This window comes from Dipodomys ordii, unplaced genomic scaffold (assembly GCF_000151885.1).
Source record: "Dipodomys ordii isolate 6190 unplaced genomic scaffold, Dord_2.0 Scaffold255, whole genome shotgun sequence".
Classification (NCBI taxonomy): Eukaryota; Metazoa; Chordata; class Mammalia; order Rodentia; family Heteromyidae; genus Dipodomys; species Dipodomys ordii.
The window spans coordinates 52,030-57,592 of record NW_012267471.1 but is presented as its reverse complement, the minus strand read 5'-3'; the positions used below and the strand labels follow the sequence as shown (position 1 = coordinate 57,592).

At 37.7% G+C, this 5,563-nt stretch overlaps 1 long non-coding RNA gene across 1 annotated transcript; it reads right to left on the bottom strand.

The window, feature by feature from the left end:
* Positions 1–226: 226 nt before the first annotated feature.
* LOC106000990 lies at positions 227–479 on the bottom strand. The gene is made up of 2 exons (XR_001175823.1): positions 444–479; positions 227–322 (listed from the first exon to the last, which is right to left on the bottom strand). It is a non-coding gene; the product is annotated as an uncharacterized LOC106000990 (long non-coding RNA).
* Between the last annotated feature and the right edge of the window lie 5,084 nt (positions 480–5,563).

Here is a 5,563-nt window from a genome sequence, read left to right as displayed (position 1 = left end):
TATGTTATGGCTTGTATCACTGTGGGTGGGTAATCAAAAAACTGTTGACAGTAATAAGTGGCAATGTCTTCAGGCTGCAGGCTACTGATGGTGAGAGTGAACTCTGTCCCCAATCCACTGCCACTAAATCTGGAGGGGATCCCGGATTCTAAATACTTAGCACTATAGATCAGGAGCTTTGGAGTTCCCCCTGGTTTCTGCTGGTACCAGTTTACCCAATTGCTAATGCTCTGACTGGCCTGGCAAGTGATGGAGACTCTGTCTCCAGGAGATGCAGACAAAGTGGATGTAGACTGGGTCATCTGGATGTCACATCTGGCACCTGGCATTGGAAAAGTAATAAATATACATAGAATCAAACATGTTGTAAGAAAGCTTCATAAACAGCCACGCATCACTGACTACAGCAGTCTGAGGAGATCCTCAGCATAGTCTTTCCTTACCTGTAATCCAGAGCAGCAGGAGCCCCAGGAGCTGAGTGAGGGCGCTCATGTCCACACTGTGTTCTGACTGGGACTGATGCCTGCATCTGGGATGAACAACAGCCTATTAAAAAGATATGTGGGCAGTGACTAAGCTGTTGGCGCATGCAAATCAGCAGGGCTCTGGGTGTGTCCAGGAAGGAGTTTATACAGCTGCAAATCTGAGTCTCATAGTAATGGACACTAGACACCAACCTTGCTATCTGTATCTTCATAGAGAGAGACTCTGGATCTTCTATTAAGCCAGTACAGATGTACATGTAGAAATATCTTGAATTTGACACAAACTTGGATATATATTTTATAACCTCATTAGGAAGAAGGATATCACATTATTTTCAAAGAAATAGATGGAGTGGGAAAAATATGTTAAGTGAAGTCAAGCCAAGCGACACACAACACAAAATGTATATTTTCTTTCATATATGGAAGCTGGATCTAATGTATAAATACATAAATAAATACATATGGGATCATATGCAAGTGTAACAAACACATAAACCAAAGTATGGTATTTACGGGGGAGAATTCAAATGGTGTAACTTCTTAATAAAACTAACTCACAGTTCAACCAAATGAATACTGGCACTTGAAAGATGTGGAGGAGAGGTGAGATGAAGAGGGCAGATGAATGAGGAGAGGAAGGGACATTGCAATCATAAAATCTAATGCAGATCTTAAGAAACCAGGAAAATTGAGGGTTGGGGTTTAGTTAGGAAGGGGGAGAGGAATAAGGAAAGGTGTGACATCAATCAAGATGCATTGTACTTATAAAATGATTTGTTGAATAGTAACTATTTTGTTCTATTAGTTAAAGATAATGAAATATAATTAATTAATTAAATGATTCTGACATTTGAAAAAAGAACCTCATTTTATTTCAGAAGATATGTGATCTATGTCATATGTAAGTCAATACAAGAAAGAAACAGCTTTCTATTTGTCACACTACTTGTGCTCCTAGAACCAATTTCATTCCTAGTCAATAACTCTTTACTTCAAATGTTGAAAACGACTCTTATTGAGGAATTGAGGACTTTTAACTGCAGCTTCATAGTTCTCTTCAGCATCAGAGCCTCTCTTACAAAGATCTTGTCAATAGGCCTCTAGCTAATCCTGGTGATAATAATTTACAGATCTTGTAAATTATTACATGAGATATTATCTTTCACTAAATTTTGAAGAATCTATGTGAGTAAAACTGCAATTAAAACATGGAGCAGGTATATATATACATACATATATATATATATGTATATATTTCAACTGTTTTGTGTAGATTCTGAATATCAACTTACTATGGCCCTTATGAGCCTCCACATTTGAGTTCTGGTTCATTGTAAACAAAGCACCAGGGCTTGCACCCTATGTGGTACAATCACATGCAGGAAATTCTTTCATCTTCCTCTCTTCCTCAGTGGTTCTCATTCACTTGCTAGCTTCTGTGAAAAACAAGATGGAGTCCATTAGCTTCTGGAGAGAACCATAGCTCCCCAGTATCCTGGGAAAATTAACCTCCCAGGCCTGTCAGCACTGTTCCTGACATGAACATGAATGATCCAGGCTAGCACTCCATACAGGCTTTACAAGCACTCCTACCTTTCAATATTCCAAACCCAATAAAAATAACTTGTTGGATATATAAATGAACCTATGTACATGCTATGTTAGAATAGATTATTGCGTAAAAATGAAAAATGAGTTCATATATCGATTTTTAATGTATCATATAAATTAGCTCTGCAAAAGTAAAGCTCTGAGTATTTAAGAAAAGAATTAGATAAGATTATTTTAAGTGAATGATTTATACTAGACTGTACTAGCTATTATATAACCTTTTTGCATTATTTGGGGAATGACATGATAATCATCATTTCTTCAGTTGTTTTTACTTCTTTATTTCAACTTTTAGGTAATTACATAATCTAATCTGGGGCTTAACATTTTGAAATATCATTCTAAAGCTTGAAAACTATACATTATAATTAATTCAGTATATAATGGTTTCTATTTTACATTAGGGTATTGTAAGTGAACACTTATGAAAGCATAGTGGATGAAAATTTAAAAGCATAAGAAATTCAAACGTTTTATGATGACATCAGAATATTATAGATGAATTGAAGATCATATGAGATTAATTTCAAAAAAATAAGAAGAACCAGTCTTTTCAGGTGATTTGATATTGTTGTTTAAATATCTTTTGAAATTTAAGTGAGCATCCAGATCTTGGATCATGGCAGGCAGTGAGAATGTGCTGGTGTAAAAAGATCTAATCATGCTTTGGCAGTTGCAAGAGTTGACTCATCAAATGGACATGGTCAGAGTACTGAACAACAGTAGATTAGGACATTTTTTAGGTCTTGTCTGGACTCTGAGACTGAGTAGATTGCCAAATATTGTAGCTTTAGATCTTTAATATTTTTGACCCCCAGCCCATAATGATGCACTGGTTTTCCTTTATGTATTTTCAAGACATATTCCTTGGGCACTTAACTACATCACCTCCTGATTTTTCCAACCCCAGAAGTCCCTTATAGTTCTTTTTTAAAATAAGATTTTATTGTGAAAATACTGTACAGAGGGGTTAGAGCTATATGAGCAAGGTAATGAGTACATTTCTTATCAAGCATTGTTGCCTCCTCCTTTGTTTTCCCTACCATCCCTTCCCTCCCATCTCCACAATGAAACTCCCTCCCACCTAAATTGTAAAGTTCGTTTTTCAACATAGTGTCATGTACATCTCATTGTTACAATGGTTCAACTTGTATCCCTATTTAAACACTTCGTTTTTTCCCCTTCCCCTCCCCAAATTATATGGACATCAAACACAGTGAAAACAGGGGTTATACCATGGGGGAAGGGGCAGGGGATATACAAAGCAACAAAAAAATTACATGGTACCTCCTAAATATCTTTATTGTTCTTTTGGGGGGCTACATTATCTCTCCCAAATGAGCTTATTCTCTCATGTCATGACCAGATACATAATGGGTAGAAGCAAGTTTTAGAATGTCAAGTACTGTGCTACTTAGAAATCCATTTGGGCAGGAGACTTTCTTACTAGTGAGTAATTACAGACGTATTCCTGCATAATTATTTGTTCAATAAGCTTGAAGCGGCATTAAGAAATGACCTTAAAATCTGAGCAGTGACTTCTTGAACTCGGATTCTTCCCATGAAATGTATTTCAGATGATCCAAGCTCAAGCCCAACTCTACCAACATTTTGAGCCAATATGTATGGGAGCTAGAGGTTGGGTATTGTATCAAGTACTGACTTGTCCAATGTGATGTTCGTTTACCTTAATCTATCCTCTGGCCAGAGTCTTCAGATTGTACTTTATTCTGGGTGTGGTTGAGTCTGTTATTCTACCTTTTATTCATTAAAGTTCAGATTGGTTTTCTTATAATATTTGTAATCGCCAACTTTGGAGTTATATTATGTCCACGTTATTCATTGATTGAGTGATTGCTGGTCCTGGGGCTTGAACCAGGGTTGAGTGCTGTCCCTGAGCTTTTATGCTCAAGGATAGCACTGTACTACTTGAGCCACAGCTCCACTTCTGGCTTTTAATTGGAAGTCAGTGTCTCAGTGATTTTAGTGCCTGGCTGGATTTGAAGCACAATCTGTAGTTCCCAGCTATAGTTACAGGCATGAAGCACTTAAAGATAATAACTTTATCTTTAAGTAATTGCACAAGGGGTTGCAATTGAACATGTCAGAACATAATTAGTACATTTCATCTTCATCAATGTCACAATTTTCATCATTCTCTCTCGCTCTTCTAACCCCTCATGTGTCTTTAATTTTCCTAGATCCATTTTCACGTATCTTGAACATTTTGATTTCATTCACCCATCCTTCCTCTCTCTATTTTTCTATCCCTTTCCCCTTGACCTTACTCCACACACTTTAGCTTCCTGGTATTCATTTTCTTAAACTGTAAGTTAGTTATTTGAAGGAGTTGCGTGTCCAGTTTCTGATCATCATCAAGAACTTATGCAGATCAGTTGTATTGTAGCTCTCCAGGTGATGTTGCTTTAAGGATCATAACACAGGTGGGCTCCTTGGATTCCCGTGAGTTGGAGAGATTTTTGGAAGAATTGTTTTCCATCACCTTCAGGTGAGTGATGAGAAGGTGGGGAGTATGATAGGACCCAGCATGTTGCACATGTTCTGTGGGCTTTATCAGCACACAGTCCAAGTAAAGAGACAAGGAGAAACCTGTTTAAAAAATTCTCATTATAGAGAGGAGATATGAGTTTGGGCACAGTTGGACTAATCACCTACAGAACTATAAAATCACAATCAGCTCATCAATTTAAAATAGCTTTAGGCCAAAACTTGCCACAAGATATCTATAAGTATATGACATCAGTGAACCTTAGTGTTTTTCTGGTGTAAAAATCAGAGGACAAGAATGGACGCTGGTGGCTCACAACTATAATCCTAGCTACTCAGGTGGCTGAGATGTGAGGATCACAGTTCAAAGCCAGCAAGGGCAGAAAAGTCCATGAGACTCTTATCTCCAATGAACCACTCAGAAAAACCAGAAATGGCGCTGTAGCTCAAGCAGTAGAGCGCTCGCCTTGAGCTAAAGAGCTGAGGAACAGCACCCAAGCCCAGAGTTCAAGACCCATGACAAACAACTACAAAAAAAAATCAGAGGACACTAAGCAAAGTGAAAATGAGAAGTTTCTGTGTACAATTTAGATCCTCTTTATTACAGAAAATATTACAGGAAAAATTATAGGAGATTAATTTGAATCTGAGGAAAATTTGCTTCACTAAATTTGAAAAACTTATGTCATTTTTGTTTAGTTTCACTCTACAATAGAGAGGATATAACAGAAGAAGCATAATTATCTGTAAATGATCTCTGAGCACAAGTAGCACACCCTGGCAGCCAGGAGGTCAGCAGAGAGCCTAGTGTGGGGGACAGGAGAATGGAGTTTTCATGAAGACCAGGTGCCGATTCCATTCCCTAATGCTCTGATAGATTCTGGATGGGGATGCAGCAGGAGCTCTGAGGCTGTTCTGAGTGAAAAAATACCTAGTGCTGTGCCTGAGACCTTTGT